General features: G+C 46.8%; 1 protein-coding gene across 2 annotated transcripts in view; it reads right to left on the bottom strand.

Annotated features, from left to right (window-relative positions):
- The window catches only part of pitx1 (paired like homeodomain 1), a 71,813-nt gene extending 47,742 nt beyond the window's left edge, over nucleotides 1-24,071 (bottom strand). Inside the window, exon 1 of one of the 2 annotated variants that reach the window (XM_062970348.1) lies at nucleotides 23,615-24,071. The gene's annotated coding sequence lies outside the window, so the exon portion shown is untranslated. Of the gene's footprint in view, nucleotides 1-14,895; nucleotides 15,184-23,614 lie in introns of those variants that run through there. The other variant, XM_062970349.1, reaches the window with a different exon arrangement.
- Nucleotides 24,072-25,336: the final 1,265 nt, after the last annotated feature.

Raw genomic sequence — 25,336 nt, 5'->3', positions numbered from 1 at the left:
ATCAGAGACATCAAAAAATAAAATAGTAAAAATATGTTTACAATCTTGTATGATGATGGTCATACAGGCAAAAACATCTTAGTTCCAAAAGAATACAGTTCAGGATACTACATATCGTTTAACAAAGAGTAACATCAGTATGGCATGGCTGGATCAAGAAAACAGGAAGAGTAGAGAGAGAGCAGGAAGAGAGTCTCCCCTTTTTATGCCCCAAATTCTAAAGGTGCACATCACTTCCTGTGTGTCCCCAGAAAGGATACTCCCCTTTTTCACTTCACATGCGCAACCCTTAAAATGGCGCCATCAACTTTGGAATGCAGCTTGGCTCAGCTTACTAAGCAACAAACAAAACTAACTACATAAACCATCCCACATTGAAAATGCATGCATGATTGCTTAGATAACCCAACAGGGAAGGATCCAATTTAGGGAATTGGAAGGGAGTTCCAGACACAAAGGGAGCCCCCGCCCCTTCCACACTACACAATTGCACTATGAAGATTCCACCTTAAATGCCATGGGTCCATCCTACAGAATTCTGGGATTCGCAGAGCTCTTTTGGGAAAATGTGTTGTGGTTTCATATCTGAACTGCACAAGTCTCTTGTGTCACCAAGTTCCCAGTCCTCAATGAGTAGCTAGGCTTGAGACAGGGTTAAGCTGAGGGGTTCCTTTCCCCACATTCCTATGCATGCATTCCCAAAAAGACTTTGACTTCCCTCCTCCTGCTGGCCACTGTCTCCTCCCCCTTTGATGATGTAGCAATGGAATTCTATGAGGGAACTTCCTTGTAAGTTTTCTTGCCCTGGGTAGTCTTCTGCCTTTCTTATCCTAGCTCACTACACGTACGTTTCTGCTGGTTATGAAGTTTATTTCTGGTACACTGCTATATTTATGGTGGAATCATCCCAAATGAGGGTTATTTTGTGTCTAACAGCTCAGATTCCTCAACACTCTGCTGTCGCCGCCAAATGGCAGGGAAAGAGGTTAGATCCGATTGGCCAGGCCAATGTAACTTAATTTAGGCCCTTCGCCTTCAGCAAGCCCACAGCCTTGTAAGAATAGTCTACCTAGATGGGAAAGGGGTGCTTTTCCTTGGTTTCTATTCCTTTGGTTTCTCTGCCCTTCTCCTACAGTGCCATATGGGACAGTGACCCCACTCGTACTGCCATGGCTTCAATACTGTGCAATTCTGGGATTTGCAGTTTGGTGAGGCACTAACATTCTTCGACAGAGAAGGCTCAAGACCTTGTTAAACTTCCAGGATTCCATAGCCTTGAGCCAGAACAGTTCGCGTGGTGTCAAACTGTATTAATTCGACGGTGTAGACGCACCCCTTGAGAGCTGGGTTGCCTGCTTTCCTGGCGCCTCGCAAATGGATCCGTGTCCGCGGCGGATCATCTTTTCCAAGTGCCGAGGGGTCTCCATCCCTCTCCTCCAGTTAGGAAGCCTTTTCCATTGCACAGGACGGAGAAAAAGCGAGAGAGAGGAGGGAGAAGCCAATGGTGGCTTTCCATGAAATCTCCCCGCGGAGCCTCGGGTTTGTGGCTTGGAGAAATTTTCCAAGCTAAACAACACAACAACCGCCGTCGGGTGGTTAGCAGCTTTCGCAGAGTGCAAAGCTATCGAGCTGCCAGCCGGCGATTATCAGCCCGGCCAAGCCCCGGCCTCCGCCTCCTCCTCCCTCTCCAGGGTTTCTGGGATCTACGGACGCCGAGGCTGAGGGTTCAAGCCCCCCCCCCGTCTAAGAATTGGGCCAAAATTAACAAAGTGAATGTCAACAGGGAGGAATCTGCGGTACTGCATTTTGGCCCTAAAAAGGAAATGCACAGATGCAGGATGGGGGACTCCTGGCTTGAAAGGGATCTCGGAGTCTTAGTAGACCCCATGCTGAACATGAGTCAACAGTGTGATTCCAGGTTGCATGGAAAGGAGTCTAGTATCCAGATCGAGGGAAGTCCTAGTCCCACTCTATTCTGCTTTCCAGAACCTCGCCTGGAAAACTGTGTCCAGCTCAAGAATGATATTGATAAGTTTGGATGTGCCCAGAGGAAAGTGACCAAAATGAGCGAAGGTTTGGAAGCCAAGCCCTAGATGGAGTGGCTCAAAGAGCTGGGTGTGATTAGCTTTTAGAAAAGAAGGCTGACAGGAGACATGACAGCCACAAAATCTGGCTACCAGTATTTAAAAAACTCTAAAATCGGGACAGTTAATGAAAAACACCAGGCAGAAAACGGAAATTCTAGACATGAATAAATCAGGGCCAGCTAACACATCCCAACGAAGGATTCCCCCAAGCAGGAATCAGCCAGGCCTTGAAACTGGCTTTGAAGTTGCAAGGCTATTCAATGCTAATCAAGGTGGCCAAATGCACCATTCACGCTTGCCTCAAGCAGACAAGAGTTTTTTCTTCCACCCTGGACCTTCCAGAGATATATAAACATCCCTTGCCTAGTTTCCAACCTCTGAGGATGCCAAACATCAGGAAAGAATGCTTCTGGAACATGGCCATACAGCCTGGAAAACTCAAAGCAATCCAGTGTTTCCGGCCATGAAAGCCTTCGACAACACATGTTTAAATAATTGAAAAGATGTCCCATTGAGCAAGGGGAAAGCTTGTCTTTTTGGTGCTCTAGAAACTAGAACACAGAGCAATGGATTCAAAATTGCAGGGAAAAAGATTCCACCTAAACATTAGGAAGAACTTCATGATCAGAAGAGCTGTTCGGTTGTGGAATATCCTGCCTGGGAAGGTGGTGGCATCTCTTTCTCCGGAGGTTTTTAAGCAGAGGCTTGATGGCCATCTGTAAGGGGTGCTTTGATTGTGTTTTTCTGCATGGCAGAATGGGGTTGGACTGGATGGTGTCTTTCCACTCTATGATTCTAGGATTCATCTGATCTTCCCCTTTCGACATAGGCAGGTTCTCCTACGCGGTTTTCTGGGCATGCGCAGACAGTCCCGCCAGGCTGTGGGCTCTGCACATGTTGCTGTCAAATGCGGTCGGTCCGCCTCCTCGCGGGACTCTCCCAGCCCTTCGGGCAAAAGGGCGGAGGAGCAGGTTTGCCCGTCAGACTAGCATCAAACCTCGCTCCTTGCCAGGTCCAGAGGGCTGAGGGATCATTGGGGATCACGCAAGATCGATGTCTCCAACGAGGCGTGTTGGCCTTGTGGGCCGAGCGTGCCTGGGAAGGGTTGGCCGCCGATTAACCCGGCTCCAAAGCTTCCTTTGCAGACCTCTCCACGGGGCGGGGTCCGCATTGCAGTCCACATCGGGCACCTGGACAGATCCGACCCGGAGCTTCCCTTGGTCTCAACCGGAGCAGGCACACCGAGTCCCTGGCACAGGGCAGGAGGGAGGGCCCCTCCATTTTGACTCATGAATGGGATCCAACCTCTCCAGTCTGTGTCTAGCTGACTTCATAGACCTGGAGGACGAGTCTCAAGGTGCGTCTAGGCTGTAGAACACCACTTTAACTGCCATGGTCCAATGCTATAGACTCGTAGGATTGGTAGTTTCACAAGGTCTTTAGCCTTCTCTGCCAAAAGATGGTAGTGCCTCGCCAATCTGCAACTCCAGAATTCCATAAGGTTGAGCCATGGCAATTGAAGTGTCAAACTGCATTCATTCTACAGTGATGCACCCTGAGTGAAGGTGGTGTTACGCTCCAAACTGGGGTTCCCTTTATTGGAAAATAACTGTACCCAGTCTCTGGGCACATATCCGTTTGTCAAATGTGAATCTCCATGAATATGTGGAGACCATCTTTTGAAAACCACTAGTCAAGAAAAGCATGACCTTGTTAGAAGTCAACCCTATGAACAAGCATTCAGGTAATGGCACACAGGTAACTCAGCTGTTAAACTAAAGAACCATGTCTTTGAACTGCCAAGGACAAAGACATGCCACTACAAAAAATATATTTGGCTAGCAGAGGATGGTTGTTTATTTAAAATTGTAATTGCAGTTGTAATTTTCCAAAATATATAACTTTGAAAAATAACATATTTTGTTTACTCATAAACATCTTGTATTAATTCACCATACAGGCACATTTCTTATTTAAGTTTAGTTGCAGATAGGATGTAGCCTCTCTGTACTGAGTACACAGGGTATCATTCTAAATCAATAGTCCATACTCTTTAAGTATACTTGTACTCACTGAAGTTCATTATTAGACTTCTATATTGAAGTCTAAACAGCAACATGTATCCACCTCCACTGAGGTGTAAAGCAGACAGAATACAAAATAGAGTCCTGAGTCTGAACATGCTTAGTACACATGTCTATAACCCCTCCCACATCGAAGAGGTACAGTCAAACTGGCAAATCAACATACACATAGAATACAGTTTGGCAAATATATACATTAATAAATAAATAGTGAGAGGCTTGGGAGGTTGCTATTTTCAACCCCTTTCCCTCTCCCTGCATTCCCTAACTCCTCTATTTGATGTCCTTTTCTCCTATGTGTTTATTAAGGGAGAGAGGAAAAGCACCCATGCGGCCGCGACATCACCGTGGTCTTTGAATGCATGAGAATTCCCGATGGTTTCTTCTGATCTGTTAAGTCAGGAAGTTTTGAGGCTGGTTGAGTTCACCTTTATGCCTTACACGAGTAGACTCTGGGACTTCAGGTCCCAGAATCCCTAAGCATTGGGCAAAGCAGACGAGGCTTCTGGGATCTGAAGTCCTAAAACCAGGAAGACTAGAGTTTGGGAATCACTGCCTTACGAGAAAGGCGAGAAGGATGCGAACCGACGTCCTTTTCTTCATTTGTTGAGAAACAAACAGAGAAGAAATGCGGGGGGAAGGTTGTGATGGTGGGGCGTCGCCAGGGAGATGTAGGACAAGTTTCCAAAGGCTTTGGGCAGCTGAGTAAGAGCGGAAAGAGAGAAAAATGGCAGTGACCCGGAACAGGAAAGGAAGGACTCTGGGCACAGGAAATAATCTAGAGACAAGGGCAGCTGTTGCTGGTGAAGCAGCCCCAGATTTGACTTTGCAAACCCTAAGGATAAGGGAACGTTGCAGGAGTGCTTTGGGGTGCATCTACTGTGTAGAATGAATGCAGGTTGACAACATGTTAACTGCTGGCTCTCAGTGCTCTAGAATCATAGGAACCGTCGTTTTACAAAGTCTCTGCTAAAGAGTGCCTCATCAAACTACAACTCCTAGGATTCCACAGCATTCAGGTTTCGGAATTAAAGTGGTGCGTCAACTGTCAATCTGCATTCATTCACTTACTTGCAACACACAGACCGGAGACCAGCTTCATACCCCTAGCTTCACAAAAAGGCTCAATTTGAAAACCTAGATTGTGCTGCTCTTTTACTTCCAGGCAAACATACCTAAACCGACGAACCACCCCCGTCTTAACCAGGTCGCGGCTCACCTAAAACCATGCCAAGGCCAATGCAATTCTGTTCTATCTTTCTCTAAACTTTAGGGGAAAGGGCGAGGTTTGTTTGCGTTCAGGGAATTCCAGTAATCTTCCGACGGAGGACCTAAACGATTAATTATTTACTTTCCACCAGCTACTCTATTAGCCTTATATGGGATGTCTCGAGCCATATAATAACATAAGAAGTAAACATCCCCATGCCATCAAGCCGACTTTGATTTATAGCAACCCTTGTATAGGTTTTTCTTGACAAGATTTTTTCAGAGGAGGTTTCCTCCGAGGCTGAGAGAGTGTGACTCATCCAGTAGCTTTCCTTGGCGGAGCAGAGACTTGAGCCCTGATCTTCAAGGTTGTAGTCTAACGCTCATCACAATGGCTAAGAAGATATATACCTGCATTGAAATTATATTCTGTATCTAGGCCTGCAAGGGTGCCTCCTTTCAGGCAATCCAGTTGAACAGCTAACTGCTAAAAATATTGCATGACAGAATACACGCATACATATGCATATATATGTATGCGTGTGAGTGAAATATATATATTTTAAGTAAGTTCATGGACCTAAATATATGTACACTTCCTCATAAAAAATCTATCAACATACTTTCCTGGAATATTCCAAATATCAGGGTGTTATGTCAATATGCCAAAGAAAGGTAGGATTAAACATAATTTCTACAACACTGTCCTCCAAAGAAAGGCTGCTCCGGTTTTAAATAGCAAACTTATATCCATTTATTTGGAGGAAATATCACTAAACGTAATAGGTCTTACTTCGGAGTAAGCAAACATGCATGAAATATGCATTTATTTATTCATGACATAGAGTGCATCTACATTGTAGCATGAATGAAGCTTGACACCACTTTAACTGCCACGGGTCTTAAACCTTCTCTGACGAAAAATACTGATGCAGTACCAAAGTGCAACTCGCAGAATACCATAGGATTCAACTGTGGTACTTAAAGTGGTGTCAAACTGCATCAATTCTACCGTGTAGAACCCATACATATTGTAATTAAACTGACTTGAAGCTCAGTGACACTGGAACCCCGAAGAATTATTTTCGCTTAGGTCAAAATCTGTTTTAAAATCGAAGTCGCATTTATGCTTTCATTTCGAATCTGGGCCATTTATATTCTAATTTCTGGGCAGAGAGAAATGGACTGGCTATCAAACGGAAGTTTTTGGGGCGGAGCATTTTATCTTACCGTTGAGAAGCCAAACCTTAGGAGTTTCACGAAAGAGCAGAATTAGATCCCGACCTCTCTTGACTTCTCTCTAGGGGGAGGAGGGTTCCAACGCCTCAAGAACTCCGTCCCAAATGCCTCCCATTCCACAGGAACAAAAGGAGGAGGCGGGCAGGGAGAAAATGCGCCCCAAATAGAAAGCATCTGTTCCCAACACAGGCGGGAAGACCCCAAAAAAGCGGCTGTAAATCAAATCAAACTTCCTACCTTGCTATTCATTGATATCTTAACATAACCCCACCAAAACCACCCCTTTGCGCTTTGATGGGAGCCCTTTCTCCCTTTCACACAGAGGCCCTGGACCAACTGTGGGCAGCAGCAGGTTCAAAGCACGCGTGGGAAATGTATTTTGGGTTGAGGGAGGGTGCCTCCCAAAGGGGTCTTTCAGAAGTTGCCTCTGAGTTTCTTACATATCCTTTAACACTGAACAAAACGTTAAAAGATATATATGTTTTGATTGCCCGAGATTTATTCCCTTGGATCTTTTATGGAGGCATTTTACCGTGGTGGATCTGAGATGGCCCTTGGCCTGCACACCCTCTCCTACTAAAGGATTATCGGCCAGGGGTGCATCTACACTGTAGAATTAATGCAGTTTTACACCAGTCCGAAGTGCTATATGGCTCAGGGCTATGGGATGATGGGAATTTTAATTTGGTGAGGCACCAGTCTTAGCAGGGAAGGATAAAGATTTTGTAAAACTACCACTCCCATCATTCCATGGCATTAAACCATGGCAGTTCAAGTGGTGTTCATCTGCATTCATTCTGCAGTCACCCATCCTTTTCAGTAGGCAATTTCTCAAACAAAATATATGGCCAGGTAAGGCCTGGATGAGGTTTTGAGATGCCCCAAAGAAATGTCTCCCATGTATCCAAAATACGGAATCATAACACGGAGGGTACCACTTTAACATCCATGGATCCATCCCATGGAATTTTGGACTTTGGAGTTTCAATTGCTCCTGTAACCTGGTTTGCTGTGAGTTTTCCGGGCTATATGGCCATGTTCCAGAAGCATTCTCTCCTGACGTTTCGCCCACATCTATGGCAGGCATCCTCAGGGGTTGTGAGGTCTGTTGGAAACTAGGCAAGTGGGGTTTATGTATCTGTGGAAGGTCCAGGGTGGGAGAAAGAACTCTTGTTTGTTGGAGGCAAGTGTGAATGTTGCAGTTAATCACCTTGACTAGCATTGAAAAGTCTTGCAACTTCAAAGCCTGGCTGCTTCCTGCCTGGGGGAATCCTTTGTTGGGAGGCGTTAGCTGGCCCTGATTGTTTCATGCCTGGATTTCCCCTGTTTTCGGAGTGTTGTTCTTTATTTACTTTATTTAGAGTTTTTCTATGGTAGACAGATTTTGTTCATTTTCATGGTTTCCTCTTTTCTGTTGAAATTGTCCACATGCTTGTGGATTTCAATCTAACGATAACCTCAAATCCTGTGGTTATGGGGGGAAGGGACGAAATAATTCTTAAGTCTCTCTTGAACTATAAATCCCAAGATTTCATAGGATGGTGCCGCCGGTTGAAACTGGGATCAAACTGATATAATTATGACACCTGGAGAGGGTTTTTTTTGTTTTGTTCTGACGCTCTTAAGGCGTGCTCCACCATTGAAATTGGCATCAAACTGAGATAACTGTGCTTTTGTTGAGGCAAAAGGCGCGCTCCTAGGGACTTCTCCAAAGCTGACCCGTTGCCTTTCTATTCAGTTTTAGACTTTCCCTTCCTACCTACAAAGGGCATTCTTGCGGAGAAAGGTGTCGGTTGTCCGTCCCCTCAAAAGTCTGGTCCTCACCTGGCCGCCTTCCCCTCCCCCCGAAATGGCTTTGCAGAGGAGGCACCTGGCGGCCCAAGGTTGTCCCCCCGGCGGATTTGGGGCAGGTTTATTAGTGTTCCACAGCCTCGCGCTTGGCCGATAAATTATTGAAAATCGTTAAACAGCAAGTGACACCGTTTCCTCTCCAAGTCCAAGGAGAAGCTTATTAGAACGAAGCCCTGATTATTTTCTTTTTCTGGCGCAGAAGGTGCTCTCCCAGGGACCTCGCCAACGCGGACCCAGAGTTGTCTGGCTGCCTATTTATTTGTAAGTGTTGTGTATACACGATATATCTTTGAAACCGTCAGCGTTTCCCTGTCGCCCTTTTCAAAAGAGGAATGAAATATCCTAAGGGAAAGGATCGAAGCATTCAGGCGTGTTGGCCCTTACACGGGCTCTGGTGCGCGTTTACTCACGGAAAGGGTTTGAGTTTTGAGTGGTTAAAATAATCTCTTAACTGGTATTTTTGTTATAACCGTTGAGGCGTGTTACCTCCAGAAAGGGCACCACACCAAGAATCAGTCTTCAGCTTCTTGGATTTAGAGAATGGGAGAATCCAGTGAATGTTGCCCGATTCTGGAGGGATAGGGTTCGATTTTTAAAAATCGAAGTATGTGAAAGTAGAGGTCTCAGAGGAGCTTGTAAGCCACTGGGTCTCAATAGAGCTTTTATCTGAGGATGGGATCGGCTGGCTAGGCCTCCAAGTGAGGTCAGAAGGTCAAACAACACAAAAACAGACGCACACCAGTTGCTAGAAAGGAGACATAGTAGCCCAGCCCAAATGAACTGGATGGTGCCTAAAAAACGAGAAGCAAAACACTGGGCATGCGTGTGAATTCAGGCAGTTGTATACCACTGCCATGCTCGATGCTATAGAATCATGAGAGTTATAGTTTTATTATAAGGTCTTTAGCCTTCCCTTTCTGCCAATCTAGAAGTTCGAAAACATGCAAATGTGAGTAGATCAATAGGTACCGCTCCGGCGGGAAGGTAAAGGCACTCCATGCATTCATGCCGGCCACATGGCCTTGGAGGTGTTTAACGACAACGAACAACACTGGAGATGAGCACCAACGCCCAGAGTCCAGCAGAAGGAGACTTCATGTCAAGGGGAAACGTTACCATTGCTTTTAGCCTTCTCGCCCAAAGAGTGCTGCTGCCTCCGCAGACCACAGCTCGCAGGATTCCATAGCAGTGAGCGTGGTAGTGAAAGTGGTGTCAAACTGTATGAATTCTGCACTCTAGATTGTGTGACGTTTTCTCAGTAGCTTCATGCCGTGGGTTGAGCCATATTACTCAGATCGAATAATCGGGAGTAAAGCACTGTTTGAGTCCAGGGAGAAACTTGCTCCCTTTCCTTACCCCTGGATTTGGCGTCTCCCATTCCCCTCGGGCTGCCAGCAGTGGCTTCCCATTGGATTAAAGGGCGAGGGTACGCGGCCTGGGCAGCCCCGGTCCCGTCCGTTGGACCCCAGCCAAGAAGCAAGAGCCTCGGGGAGGAACAGAGAGATTTTGCCACCGACCAGAAAGAAGGGCTTGAGGAGGAGGACTTCGGTCTCCAAGAGCTTCTTCCTTCTGGGCTGCAGCTAAGAAAGGGAGGAGCAGGAGGAGGAAGAGACAGATGGATGGATGGAAGGAGAGGGAAACAAGACTCCAGAAAACTGAAACGTACTGGAGGCGGCCAAAATGGACTTTTGCTCAGTATGAGGACATTCAAATGTTAATTGAATTCTTCTTGGTGGTTGTTCTCAAATGCAAGAGATCTGAAATGGAGCACCAGGCTGGCTGAAGTTGTGTTTGTTCACTATAAGGAATTGTATTGAAACATTAAACGAAGCCTAGCTAGTTGTTAAATGCAGTGTATAACTTATATAAGTAATTTAGTGTCACTATAGCATGAGGCCCAGGCCAACAATCCAGGCCCCCCGACCACCCCTTACCGTCAAAGGCCCAGTGAAAAAGGGAACCCCTCAAGCTGCCTTCCTGTGCACACTTTCGCCTTGAGTTTAACTGGCACTCCCTTCTGAGCGAAATGGACTCCATAATTTACGGAGTAAGTTACCTTTTAGCTGATTATCTGAGGACGCAAGGGTTAGGGGTGAGTGGGTGTTTTCTCTCATATCAACAGCTGCTTTGTACGCCTTTCCAAAAGTTGTAGTCCAAAATCAGTTTCCAATACCCTGTCGAAAATGATTTCCAGATTGCAGCCATCACTGGGAGATGTCGGGCCTGGTTCCCATTTAAGTCTCGAGGCTTTCCATGGGCGAAGCAGGCACGCACCCACCGCAGGCGCATTCACATTCAGGACCCATTGGGCGCAGGACCCTCGCTTGGGCTTGCATCGGACCTCTCTACTGACCTTTGGAGTTAAAACATACCCCTTATAACTATATTAGGCTTCACCCTCCCCGTTGACCACCAGTGGACTTGGAGTATTTTATTGATTTCCCCCTTGAGCTGTCTCCACAATTAAAGATGATTGCTCTTTACTTTGTATCTCTGAAGCTGAATCTACACTGCCATATAATGCAGACTGAACTGTATTGAACTAGATTTTATGGATCAACACTGACCATATGGTGCATTATGTGCAGTGTAGATCCAGACTAAGAGGAAAAAATGCTCTCCGTAATATTTAGCATATATTCCATTTCGGTATTTTTTTTTTACTTATGCCCTTTCTTTCATTTTACTTACGCCCAGACTCTCCCAGCAACTCCAAACACCTTTGTCTTAAACGGCAAATGCTAGATTTTTTTTCCTGTCAGGAGAGACTTAAAAAACCGCAAGTCGCTTTTGGTGTAAGATAATTGGCCGTCTGCAAGGACGTGTTGATGTTTTACCTTCCTTGTGAGAGGCTTCTCTCATGTCCCCCCCCCCCCCAATGGAACTGGAGCTGACAGAGAGAGCTCATCCATGCTCTCCCCGGGTTGGATTTGAATCGGCAACCTTCAGGTCAGCAACCCAACCTTCAAGTCAGCAGTTCTGCCGGCATAAGGGTTTAACCCACTGCGCCACGGGGGCTCCGGCTGCTAGATATAAAGGGGCTGAAAGAAAAACCGATTAAACTCCAGGAAATCGGATTAATCGATCTGGTTGTTTGGTGTAGCAAGTAATAGAGTCTAGACCTCAAGGATATAAACAATACAACCTAAAGAAGTATAGAATAACACCCACACCTACCCATCAACACTATTTCTATAGGTGGACCCGGAGCACCCATAAACGAAGCTGTGCTGTTGTCCCTTTAGACATGGCCACGCAATCATGAAGTTTACCATCGACCCTGAGACCGAGAAGATGGGACTTGCCTAAGTGGATACCCAGATCCTTCGAAATCCCAATCCCATGTTCAGACCGTTACATCAAGACGGCCATTTGAGCCAATGACTACATTCAGTCTGAAGCACTCACCTCCACGGAAGGTAAATCGCTCTCATCCCAGTGCTAAAACACGCCCCACTCGAGTCTCCAAAGGTTCAAAGGTCCACTTGGCTGTGGCAACAAAAGACCAGATCCCACGCCACAGCCATCAAACGGGAAGCGTCCCTTGGCAACAACAACAACAACAGAGCCATTGAAATCCACAAACATGTGGACAATTTCAACAGAAAGGAAGAAACCATGAAAAGTAACAAAATCTGCTACCAGTACACATCAGAATAGTAAATAAAGAACAAGACTCATCAAAGGATTACCCCAGGCAGGAATCAGCCAGGCGCCATTCAATGCCAATTAAGGTGGCCAATTGCAACATTCACACTTGCTCCAACAGACAAGAGTTCTTTCTCCCACCCTGGACCTTCCAGGGATATAAACCTCCCTTTGCTTAGTTTTCAACAAACCTCACAACTTCTGAGGATGCCTGCCATAGATGTGGGCGAAACGTCAGGATATAATGCTTCTGGAACATGGCCATACAGCCCGGAAAACCCACAAAAACCCAACAACAGAGCCGACAGTGAAGCACGGTTTCAGGGGTCTTTTATTAGGAAGGGAATACAGTACTGACGTTTAAAGGAGGAAAGGATGGGCTTTGGGTAAGACTTTTCTCCCCAACGGAGTCCGAAACCACGTAGGCAAGACAACCGAGGTATCTGGCTCAATAAATGAAGATTCCTGAAACGAGGTCTCTGTATCCACAGAGGGCTTGGAGTCGAACTGGGAGTCCGCCTCGGAGTCTCGATTCCAAACACATTTGATGGATGGGAAGGGAGGCTTCTCTCGGGGTCCTTCTAACTGCAGAATGAATGCAGCCCGACACAGCTTGAAGTGCCATGGCTCAGTGCTATGGAATCCTGGGAGTTGTAGTTTGGTGAGGCATTGGCTAAAGACCGTGTCAACTAAGCTTCAGCTCTCAGGATCCCATTGCATCGAGGTGTGGCGGTTCAAAGGGTCTCGGGCTCGGTATCCCTCGCCCCCTTTTTGGTCTCGGTTGACTCCCAGCGGAGGGGGGAAAGGCTGCGCCGCTTGAGGCGCCCCACGGGCCTCCCCTCGTGGCAGCCATCCAGGGCCAGGCGGGGTTTTATAGAGCATTTTATTTTACGCGGGACAATAAAACAGCTCCTTGAACCGTTTGCCAGAAAGAAGAGGGGGAAAGACCCCACTCAGTCCCGGTCAGAATAGATCAGGAATGGGCCAACTTGGGCCCGCCAGGTGTTTTGGACTTCAACTCCCACCATTCCGAACAGCCTCAGGCCCGCTTAAGCGGCCGAGGGGGAAAAGGAAGGGGCCCGAGGCTGTGAGGAATGGTGGGAGTTGAAGTCCAAAACACCTGGAGGGCCCAAGTTGGCCCATGCCTGGAATAAACCCACTATATCGGCAGGCAACACTTGGAACCCAGCCTAACAAAAGGAAGGAAGGAAGGGGAGAAAGACAGGAAGAGGGAAAGCGGGGAGCGGAGAGAGGAAACAACAGTTCCCACAATTTCTTGTGTCGAAGAAACAGAATCCCTCCGCTCTCGACCGGAGGAGAAGTGGTCTAGAGATGCCGGCGGAGGGGGGCTTGTTTGGAGGGGCGGAGAAGGAAAGAGAAGGCAAGGGCCTCGGTCGTGTCTCTTCCGAGGGCTGCTTTCGGACCTGGAACCTCATTCAAACTGGGCCAGAATGAATGCAGTTTGGCATCACAAAGTCTTTAGCTTCTTTTGCCGAAGAGAGTTGGTACTTCTCCAAAGTACAACTCACAGGATTATATCGCATGGATCCCTGGCAGTTCGGGTGGTGCCAAACTGTATTCATTGCACTGTGTAGATGCCCCTAGGGAAGCCTAGGCGCTGGGTGTTGGAAATAGCAACCACCCAAGCCTTTCACTGTTTATTTGCTAACCTGTATTCTACGTGTATGTTGATTTGTCAGTTTGACTGTACCTCTTTGGTGTGGGAGGGGTTATAGACATGTGATTGCACTGAGCATGTTCAGACTCAGGGCTCCATTTTGTGTTCAATGGAGGTGGATATGTGTGATTATAGACTTCAGTGTGTTAAATCTGTTTTACACCTCAGTGGAGGTGGATGCATGTTGCTGTTTGTACTTCAGTACAGGAGTGTGACTTATGGACTTCAGTGAGTACAACTATACTTAAAAACTATGGATGATTGATTAAGAATGATACCCTGTGTACTCAACACAGAGGGAACTACATTCTATCTATAACTGAACTTTAATAAGAAATGTGCCCATATGATGAATAAATTCAAGATGTTTGTGAGTAAACAAGATATGTTACTTTTCAAAGAAGAGTTTGTTTTTGTTTTGTTTTGCTTATCTCCGAGTGCATATTTTAAACTAAGAGGTTTCAAGGGAGTGCATATCTTTTGGGCAACTGTAACTGCAATCTCAACTCAAAAGAAACAACCATCTTCTGCTAACCAAATATATTTTTGTAGTGGCATGTCTTTATCCTTGGCAGTTTAAAGACATGGCTCTTTAGTTTAACAGCTGAGTTACCTGTGTGCCATTACGTGAATGCTTGTGAATATCAGTTGTTCAGAGAGTTGACTTTTAACAAGATCATGCTTTCTTGACTAGTGGTTTTTAAAAGGTGGTCTCCACATGTTCATGGAGATTCACATTTTCCAAATGGATATGAACATCATTTTTCCTTTTCAATAAGGTTATGGTTGCTATTTAGTTCCAAAAGGATATGTGCCCAGAAACTGGGTGCAGTTATTTCCAATACTGGGAGCCATGTTTGCATTCCCGCCTCCCTGCCCGAAGGCAAAGCCCCCTTTTAGCTTCATTGCGTTATCCTCCCCCTTGAAAGGAGAATGGGGAGCTCACACTGCCAGACTGGCTTCTGCTGCCTGGGATCCCGGCCTGCCAAGGCGCCCACCGGGTCCTTCGAGTGACATTCCAGCTTTAAGCCCCCGAGAAGTGGATAAAGTCAGTTTAGAAAAAGCAGATTAGTGGAATCGATGGTCCAGGACCACCTACCTGCTCTCTCTCCCTCCCCCTCTCTCCGACTTTGCCTACGAGACTCCGAGGAAGCTTTCGGGGACTATGTCTCCCAGAACTCCCCAGTCAGCACACCGGGGATGGAAGTCCAACAAAGTAGCCCATCGACACTGCCACATGAAGCAAACAGTAAATACAGAGGAAAGGAGGAAACCATGAAAATGAACAAAATCTGGCTACCAATATTTAAAAAAACTCTAAAATAAAGGCAGTAAATAAATCAGAGGAGTTCCAGGCAGGATACAATCAGGGCCAGCTAACACCTCCCAACAAGCAGCCAGACCTTGAAGATGCAAGGCTATTTAATGCTAATCAAGGCGGCAAGTTGCACCATTCACACTTGTCTCCAACAGACAAGAGTTCTTTCTCCCACCCTAAACATTATTGCACAGATATATAAACCCCACTTGACTGGTTTCCAACAGACCTCACAACCTCTGAGGATGCCTGCCATAGATGCAGGGAAAACGACAGGAGAGAATGCTTCTGAAACATAGCAATACAGCTCGGAAAACTCACAGCAACCCAGTCGAGAAGAAGGCAGAGTCCTGCCACTTTTCCACTCGCGGGAATTCCCGTGGGCGGGAAGAAGCGGGGAGGCCCGTCTGCATTCTAATAGGAGGAGACAAGGCAGAACGAGGCACCAGGCGAAGTCTTTCATACATTGCTGTCCAAGGGGAGAAGGGACTACAGAAGGGGGCCAGAAAGACCGAAGGCTTAATTCATCCTGACAGATACAAACGACACCCCAAGGCTCTCTGGCTGCCGAATCGGTGGCTGTCGTCCCGTTCCCGGCCTCCTCGTGTTAACCTGCGGGCCAAAAGTGGGGAGGAAAAGAGGCTCCTGACCCCTCCTCCCTCCCGGAAAAGGGACGGGGTTTCCGCTTGGCGTCGGGACCCCTCTTGCCCCAGAACTGCAGGCCCCACGACCCGCCAAACAACACCAGGCCTGAGGCAAATCCCTCCCCCGAATCCCTTCGCCAACTTCTTTCAACGTCCCCCCCCCCCGCCCCGACTCACAGAGGAACGGAGGAGGGAGCTGGCGGAGAGTTTGGTGATGGTAATGATAACAGCAGCAGTAACAAACATATTACCCGCTTCTCCTTGCGGCTGGGTGCAACAGGGTTAAAAAGAGCGATCAAACACAACATTATTAAAAGATATATAACAACATACACACAAGACCACGTCAATAAAATGCACGTTAAAATTCATAAGTTAAAAATCATAGGATTGCTGTGAATTTTCCGACTTGTCTGGCCATGTTCCAGAAGCATTCTTTCCTGAACTTTCTCCCACGTCTATAGCAGGCATCCTCAGAGGTTGGAGGTATGTTGAAAACTAGGTAAGTGGGGTTTATATATCTATGGAAGGTCCAGGGTGGGAGAAAGAACTCTTGCTTGTTGGAGGCGGGTGTGAATGTCGCAATTGGCCACATTGATTCGCATTGAATAGTCTTTCAGCTTCAAGGTCTGGCTGCTTGCTGCGTGGGGGAATCCTTTGTTGGGAGCTGGCAGCGGGCCCTGATTGATTAATGTCTGAAATTCCTTTGTTTTTTGAGTGATGCTCTTTATTTACTGTCACGAATTTAGAGGTTTTTTTTAAATACCCAGTGATTCTGGCCATGAAAGCCTTCGACAACACATTAAAATAATTAGTTTATATATATATATACCAAATACGGTATATGAATATCTATCTATTTATCTATCTATCTATGCGCTTCCAAAATCATTTGGGATCTGGTGCCTTTGGGGGGGGGGGTCTAGTTTACTCGGATAGCCCTCCTGAAATGAGTTTGACAGAAAAAAAGGGAAAAGATTGAGTCCCATGAGGGTCAGCCTGCCCCTTCTTCTAGGAACAGACTTGTTTTCCAATCTATTGAGGGGAAAAGGGGGAAACGGGAGTTTGTGCGGGAGGCCGCTGAAGGTGAGCCAGCCGGGAAGGGATCCTGTCTCTCTCCCCCCCCCCCCATGAACCACTACAGGCTTGCTATTTCCGCCTTCCAATCGTCATCACCACCGCCATCACCACCATCCTTTTCCTCAAGTAAGAACAATGGTTGAATTTTTTTAAAAAAAAACAGAATGTATCTTTGTGGATCTCTTTTTCCACATCGAAAGAAACAAATGGAGAAAACCTCAGCCAAAAAAGCCCTTTCAAGGGCCACTGACTATATCTTTGTAACGTATTTCAAGATAGTGAGCCATCTCCACGCCACCTCCTCGCCCCCATTGACAAAAAAAAAAACAAAAACAAAAAACAAAAGAAAAGAAAAGAAAACACACGTTTCAACCGATTGGACCACAGATTTTGCTGCAAATCGTGGTCTACGGATTTTCTTGCTTCCTTTCTAAAACAGATTTTCAGCCTCACTGCCTTCAACACCCGACGGAGAAGCAAAGGCACTGTCCCTATTAATTTTGCCCTTTAGACGCGCCCCCAGTTCGTTTATTTTGGATCGTTTCGCCCTCGAGCATTTCTCTGAAAGGGAATCCTTTTGAAAGGTGGGCCCAGCACGGTAGTGGCTAAAAGGAAAGTTCATTCGCTTCCCTTGAAGTCGAGGGGAAAGGGAAGAGCTTAGATCTCTTTGGAAGGAAGCCTTCGTGCCCCGAGGGATGGCAGAATGGCCTTTCAAAATGGCCTGCCATGGGTCGAAGCCTTTCAGGGATCCTTGGGGAAACAGGAGGAAGAAAGCAGGGCTCGAGAGCGGCTGTGTTGTTGTTGTTGTGTGCCTTCTAGTTGTTTCTGGTTTACGGGCACCCCAAGCAATGCCATTCTGGGCAGGCTTAACCGGGGAGGTGTTATGTCTTGGTAAAGACTTACACACAGAGAATCTGGGTTTCATTCATACCATCTGCAACTCGTAGTGGATTTTTTCACTGATTTATATGAGACGACAATGGCATCATCCCAGGCACAGATCAATTCTTCGCCCTCTCCCAGGACTTAAATATGAACAGATACATTGCAGGAGGAGGATCGGGAACCAGCGACTTAGATTATGATTCTGGAGATTCAGAATCCCACTTCGATCCTGGAACCCACTGGGAGACTCACATTGTAAAATGAATAGAGCTTGACACCACTTTAACTGCTATGGCCCAATGTTATGGAAGCATTGAAGCTGTAGTTTGGCAAGGTCTTTAGCCATCTCTGCCTCACTAAACTCCAGCTCTCAGGATTCCATAGCATGGCAATAAAAGGGGTGTCAAACTCCATTCATTCTGCCAAGACTTTCTCACCCCAGGAAGGCCATGGAGGATCCCTTTCGGACAAATCTTGCCAAGCAAACCGGTCCGCGAACGGCAGAGTCGACTTGAAGGCACTCAGCAAGGAAACAACAACAACAACAACAACAACAAAGATCCGGAGAAAGGGAAATGGCAGCGGTTTGAAACTGAACCTCCTTTTTAGATGCAAAATAAATCAAAGTGAATAGAAAATAGTATTCACCTAGAAAGCCATTTCACACTGGAACAAGGCGGGTAATGTTGGGCAGGAGTTGACATGCAACCCGAGCCTACGTTTACTCCTGCATCAATCACTCTGGGTTCAATGGGATATTCCCCAAGATTATGGGTGTGCACGCACTGTAAAATGAACGCAGTTAGTTTGATACTAGTTTCACTGCCATGGCTCCATGGCGTCTCTGTTAAAGAGTGCGGGTGCTTCACGGACTACAACTCCCAGGATTCCCTAACACTGAGCCATGGCAGTTAAAGAGGAGTCAAACTGCATATCTGGAGAGCGCAGGTCTGTATCCCGTGTAGAAACATAATAATATGAACTGGGTTACTGTGAGTTTTCGGTCCTGTATGGTCATGTTCTAGAAGCATTATCTCCTGACGTTTCGCCCACATCTATGGCAGGCATCCTCAGAGGTTGTGAGATCTGTTGGAAACTAGGCAAGTGGGGTTTATATATCTGTGGGATGTTCAGGGTGGGAGAAAGAACTCTTGTCTGTTTGAGGCAAGTGTGAATGTTGCAACTGGCCACCTTGATTAGCATTGAATGGCCTTTCAGCTTCAAAGCCTGGCTGCTTGCTGCGTGGGGGAATCCTTTGTTGGGCGGGGTTAACTGACTGTATGGAACAAGGCCATACAGTCCGGAAAACTCACAGCAACCCAGTGAAAGCCATGAAAGCTTTCTACAACAACCGGACCACTGTTTCTCCTTCACCCACCAGAAAATCGATGACCAAGACCTTGTTTGGTTTTTTCCAAATTAGGGACCAATTCAAGTCTTAGAAGAAGTGGTACTTATCCTTTGGGAGGACTGGGGCTGGAAGTGTCACCATCTCAACAAGCTATAACCTATATTGACTGTCTACACAATTGCTTTCCTTCTTATGTCATTGGGGTAAAAGGCTTCTAATTCCCAATCCATTTTCACCAGAGTTTTGCTTGGATTGAAGCCCGTTGAGGAACTCACAGCCCGATTTGAAACATATGTGTGATTTTTGTAAAAAGTAACTCATCTCGATAGAAAAAGGACTTGGCAGTTAGAGTGCAGTTTTTAAAGAGTTGGAGCCCCTTTCAAGATGAAAATCAGGTTCTATTTTTGTCAAGAGCTGTGCGTTTTGAGTCTTAAAGCCTAATGGGTAAACCTACTTTATATTTGTGGACCATGTCAATATGCTTTAATTCGACTAAACCACACATCGAGTGTAAAGGACGCTCACTAAGGCCGAATCTCTAAATCGTAGAAGGAAACAAAAATTATCCCCAACACCTTAGCAGAACAGTTAGGCTCCTTCCACACAGCTGAATAAAATCCCACATTATCTGCTTTTGAACTGGGATATATGGTAGTGTGGACTCAGATAACCCAGTTCAAAGCAGATATTGTGGTATTTTCTGCCTTGATATTCTGGGTATATGGCTGTGTGGAAGTACTCTTAGTTAAAGTGATTTTTTAAAGAAATAGATTCTTTACTAATGCCATAATTTTCATTTGCGTTTTAAGGAGCCGCAGTTTAGTTTCCTATATCTTTTTCATTTACGTCAGTCCAGTATTTTTGATTTTCTCTGTTATTGAAACGCTCACTTCCAGTTTCCTAGTTAGATCGGATATTTATTTCGGTCTATTTTTTTTAAAAGCACAATATTCTGGCGGTATAAAATCATCCCTTTTCAGTCCCATTTCTAAAAAATAATAATAATAATTAGTAAAATTATACAAGTCCCGAGTAGAAATAACAACCAAAATAGTCTGAATAATAAATAATAATGTGTTGTCGAAGGCTTTAATGGCTGGAATCACTGGATTTCTGTGAGTTTTCCGAAATGTATGGCCATGTTCCAGAAGCATTCTCTCCTGACGTTTCTCCCGCATCTATGGCAGTCATGCTCAGATGTTGTGAAGTCTGTTGAAAACTAGGCAAGAGGATTTTATATATATGTGGAAAGTCCAGCGTGGGAGAAAGAACTTTTGTCTGTTTGAGACAAGTGTTAATTTAGCAATTGCCCAGCTTGAATCGCATTGAATGGACTTGCAGCTTCAAGAACTGGCTGCTTACTTCTGGGGGAATCTTTTGTTAGGAGGTGTCAGCTGGCCCGGAAAGACAAGAGTTCTTTCTCCCACCCTGGACCTTCCACAGATATCTAAACTCCTCTTGCCTAGTTTTCAAAAGACCTCACAACCTCTGAGGATGCCTGCTATAGATGCAGGCGAAATCACAGAAGAGAATGCTTCTGGAACTTGGCCATAGAGCCCGGAAAACTCACTGCCACCCAATAATAATAATAATAATTCATAAGCAACAGTTACATGAGTTCTAGACAAATACACCTGTAAAATATTAAGTGAGCGTTTTCAGCAGCTGGCCAGATTTGAATCCCTGGGAGAGAGATCTTGCACACACGGAAGAAGCCTTCAGGACTGATCAAGTAGCTGCGGCCATAAAAAGAACATCGAATTCCATAAAAATACAACGTTTATGAGGAGCCTCAGGGCGCGTTGCTTGTCATGGGCAGGAGGAGGGTCGTGGCTCGGCCTCCGCCGCCCGGGGCCCTTCCCTTCGCTTCCCTTCGCCGCCCGGAGAGGAGTCCGGCTCCGAGGGGCCTCTGCCCGGAGGAAGGAACAGCCAGGCCGCACCCCCCCCCCCCCCCCAAGCCAGCCTCGCCGCGGAAGGATATTTGCGGGCATATTTGTCAGATTTGACGAAGCGCAGGAGCCCTCGAGAATTTATACAAGGTATAAAGATGTCAAGGACTTGCAACTTCAAGGCTAAGCCCGGGACGCAATTAGGGGAGCCGCGCCGAAGACCCAAGGAGGGAAGGCGGGGGGGGGGGCAATGGGGAGGGGGGCAGCTAGGGGGCAGGGAGAGACTTAAGGCCCACGGTCCACAGAAGGAGCAGAAAGGAAGAAGGAAAAGTGCTGCAAAAAGGAAGATGGGTTGCTGTGAGTTTTCCGGGCTGTGTGGCCATGTTCCAGTAGCATTCTATCCTGACGTTTCGCCCACATCCATGGCAGGCATCCTCAGAGGTTGTGGGGTGTGTTGTAAACTAGACAAGGGAAGTTTATATATCTGTGGAAGGTCCAGAGGGGGAGAAAGAACTCTTGCCTGTTAATATTGCAATTGGCCACCTTGATTAGCATTGAATGACCTTGCAGCTTCAAGGCCTGGCAGCTTCCTGCCTGGGGGAATCTTTTGTTGGGAGGTTTTAGCTGGCCCTGATTGTTTCCTCCCTGGAATTCCTTCTCTTTTCAGTGTTGTTCTTTATTTACTGTTCTGATTTTAGGTTTTTTTTTTAATACCAGTAGACAGATTTTGTTCATTTTCATGGTTTCCTCCTTTCTCTTAAAATTGTTCACATGTTTGTGGATTTCAATGGCTTCAGTAAATAAAGAACACTCTGAAAACGGGAATTACAGACATGAAACAATCAGGGCCAGCCAACACTCCCAACAAAGGAATCCCCTCAGGCAGGAATTCATACTTGCCTCAGAGAAGAATTTCTTCTCCTGTCCCGAACATTATTTCACAGATATATAAACCCCACTTGCTTAGTTTCCAACAAACCTCACAACTTCTGGGGATGCCTGCCATAGAGGCAAAACGTCAGGAGATAATGCTTCAAGTTCTGGGACATACAGCCCGGAAAACTCACAGCAATTCAGTGATTCTGGCCATGAACGCCTTCGACAACAGGAAGAGGAAGATGATGATAAAGAAAAGGAAGGGGAGGAGGAGGACAATGAAAAGAAAAAGAGGAGGAATAAGAAGAGGGGGGAGAAAAAGAAATCCATGAAGAAGCGGGGAAAGGAGGAGGAAGAGGAAGAGGGGGAAAGAAAAGAAGGGTGAGGAGGATGAGGAAGAAAATGAAAGATATAACTAAACAAGGGTAAGGAAGAAAAAGAGGAAGAATAGGAAGAGGGGTAAGGAAAAGAAATTGATTAAGAAAAGGAAGAGGAGGAAGAGGAATAAGAAGAGGGGGAAGGAAAAAGTGATGAAGAGGAGGAAGAAAATGAAAAAAAATAATGAAGAAAAGGAAGAGGAGGCGGAGAAAGAAAAAGAAAATGATGATGAAGAAGAGGGAGAAAATGAAGAAGAAAAAGAAGATGAATAAGAAGAAGAGGAAGAAAATGGAAATGAAGAAGAAGAGGAGTAGGAGGAAGAAGATGGAAGAAAAAGAGGCGGAATTCAGAGAGCGAGGAAGAGGAAGAGGAAAATAAAAAACTTGAACAAGAAGAGGAATAGGAGGAGGAAGAAAAAGAAAATGATGACAGAAAAGAAAATTGAGAAAAGAAGACAAATAGGAAGAGGAGAGGAAAGGGAATAAAGCAAATAAAAAATAAAAGGAGGGGGAGAAAAATAAGTTGATGAAGAAAAGGAAGGGAAGAGGAAGACAATGAGAACGAAAAAGAAGGAATCAGGAGAGGAAGAAAGAGAAATGGATGAAATTGGATGATGTTTTCTGCTGCCCTGGATACTAGGACGCGGAACAACGGCTTCAAACTACAGGAAAGGAGATTCCACCTGAACATTGGGAAGAACTTCCTGACTGTGAGGGCTGTTCGGCAGTGGAACTCTCTCCCCCCTCCCCCGGACTGTGGTGGAGGCTCCTTCTTTGGAGGCTTTTAAGCAGAGGCTGGATGGCCATATGTCGGGAGAGCTTTGAATGCGATTTTCCTGCTTCTTGGCAGGGGGGTGGAATGGATGGCCCGTGAGATCTCTTCCAATTCTAGGATTCTATGGAGCAGACAAAAAAGAAGAAAGAGAGGAGGGATAAGAAAAGGGGGAAGAAAAAGAAAACGATTTAAAAAGAAGAGAAGAAGAGGAGGAAGAATATGAAGAAGAAGGAAGAAGACGAAGCGGAGGAAAAGAAGAAGATGAGCAAGAGGAAGGAGAGAAAGGGGGACATGATTTCCCAAGTGGGGGACGGAGCCCTGCCCTCTAGGGCTGTGGCGGAAGGCTGAGTGTGTGTGTGTTTGGGGTGAGTGGGAGTGACCAGGAGGAGGGAGAGGCTTCCAGCCCGAGATGGGGATGCTGGGGAGTCACGCCGGAGCCTGTTTCCCCGCGGCCTCCCTCCCTCCCTCCCTCTCTCCCTCCCGCCCCCTCGAGGAAGCCGTTTCTCGCGCTCTCTGGGACCAAAAGCTTGGAGGACAGGACTGGAGGGACCCTCTCTCCACACACACACACACACACACACACACACTCTTCCCACTCACCCCTCTGGTCACGCCTGGCTTACCTTGGCCTCCTTCGCGGGTCCCGAAAGGAGTCTCTTCTCAGCGAGCGCCCAGAGTGGGCTCCATGGGGCCCCCGAGGCTCCCGCAGGCGTGGAAGGCGTTCGGGGTGTGTGCGGGTGTCCAGGGGAAGCCCTGGAAAGGCAGCCGTAGAGAGAGGGCGGCCCTTTGGCCTCGGCGTGGGGCGAGGAGCGGGTCCGTGGAGCTCTCTGCGCGGCGGCAGTGGGGCGGACGAGCCGGGACGGGGCCCTGGGCTTTTCCCGGGCGGAGGGCCGCTCCTGACGTCACTCCGCCTGGCACCGCGGCGCCGTCGAGTCAGGAAACCGGGGCGGGTTTGTTCAGTGTGCGATTGGGGAAGGGGCAAAGGCAAGTTCCTCCGCCCTCTCCCTCGCCCGGCCTCGCGAGCTGGGAAAGCCAGGGGGAAGCAGATTGGCCGTGGAGCATCCCGGTGGCCTCCCTCCAAGAGAGCGCGTCCCTGGCCGAGCGCTTCTCTGCCCTCCCTCCCTCGCTCCCTCCCTCGCCCGCCTCTCTCTTCCCAATCAAGCCCCTCTCCATCGCGGCCCTGGCTACAAATTGGCTGCCTGGCTTCCTTTCCCCTCGGGGCGCCCCCAGGCCCCCCCCCCTTACCTTGCCATTGCAAGGGACAGGCCCATTAGCATCCCTTTCCTAGGCCAGGAAGAGGCGCGGGAGGGGGACCCCCGTCTCCCTCAACCGAGCAAGGGCTTGCCATCCAGCGAGGCAAAGGGGAGAGGCCTGGGATTTCTTTCCCGCTGAGAAGGAAGAGGGAGAGACCCCCATTCATCCCCGCTCTTCGCCAGGTTCATTTACTTCCAGTGGTTCCTAACCATTTTTTAAAGTCAGGGACCACTTTTACCAGGGACCACTCTCCAACATTAGTACCAAAAGAGTTACTAATCAGTTTTTGGTCAATTTTAGATTCGGTTTGGTTATTTGGGGTGCTGATTCAGAAAATTGCATTGGATAGACCACATCAGCTCCAGTTTCTGGTACAGAACATATGCCATCCAGTAGCCGCCACCTGCTCGCCCACAGAAAACCATATTTAATAATATAGAGCTGGTGTGGTCTATCCAAATGCAATTTTCCGAATCAGCGCCCTAAATAATCCCAGGAACAGGCCTAAAAACGAAGACTCACGAATTTTTTTTTGATTGAACTGTGTTATTATCTGTAGTAGTAACAGTGAGGTTGTGGACCGTATTTTAATTCTTGCGGACCACTGGTGGTCCACGGACCATAGATTGGGAACCAGTGCTGTCGAGTGAATGCTGTTTGGCACCACTTTGGCTCAGTGCTATGGAAGCGTGGGATCTGTTGTTTGATACCCCGCCATTCCATAGCATTAAGTCATGGCGATTCAAGCGGTTTCAAACAGTATTCATTCTACAGTGAGGATGAGTTCATTGCCTAGGTTGAGGCTCCAATCTTCACTGAACCTCCTACTCCCAGTTTTAGGTTTCACTCTGCAGAATTATAGTGGTTTGATACTGTTTTTCCCTGTCACAGCTCCCTAAGGACCCATCTACAATTCCATATAATGTAGTTTGAAATCCCTGTCATGGGATTTTTTGGGGCTGAGGATATGTGACTTGCTCAAGGTCAGCCAGGGGTTTTCCAAGGCAGAGCAAGGAAATAATAATAATAATAATAATAATAATAATAATAATAATAATAATAATAATAATAATAATCCAGCATATCTATCT

The sequence above is a fragment of the Anolis carolinensis genome, chromosome 2 (assembly GCF_035594765.1).
Source record: "Anolis carolinensis isolate JA03-04 chromosome 2, rAnoCar3.1.pri, whole genome shotgun sequence".
NCBI classification, from domain to species: Eukaryota; Metazoa; Chordata; class Lepidosauria; order Squamata; family Dactyloidae; genus Anolis; species Anolis carolinensis.
This window is presented reverse-complemented; position numbering and strand designations above follow the sequence as displayed.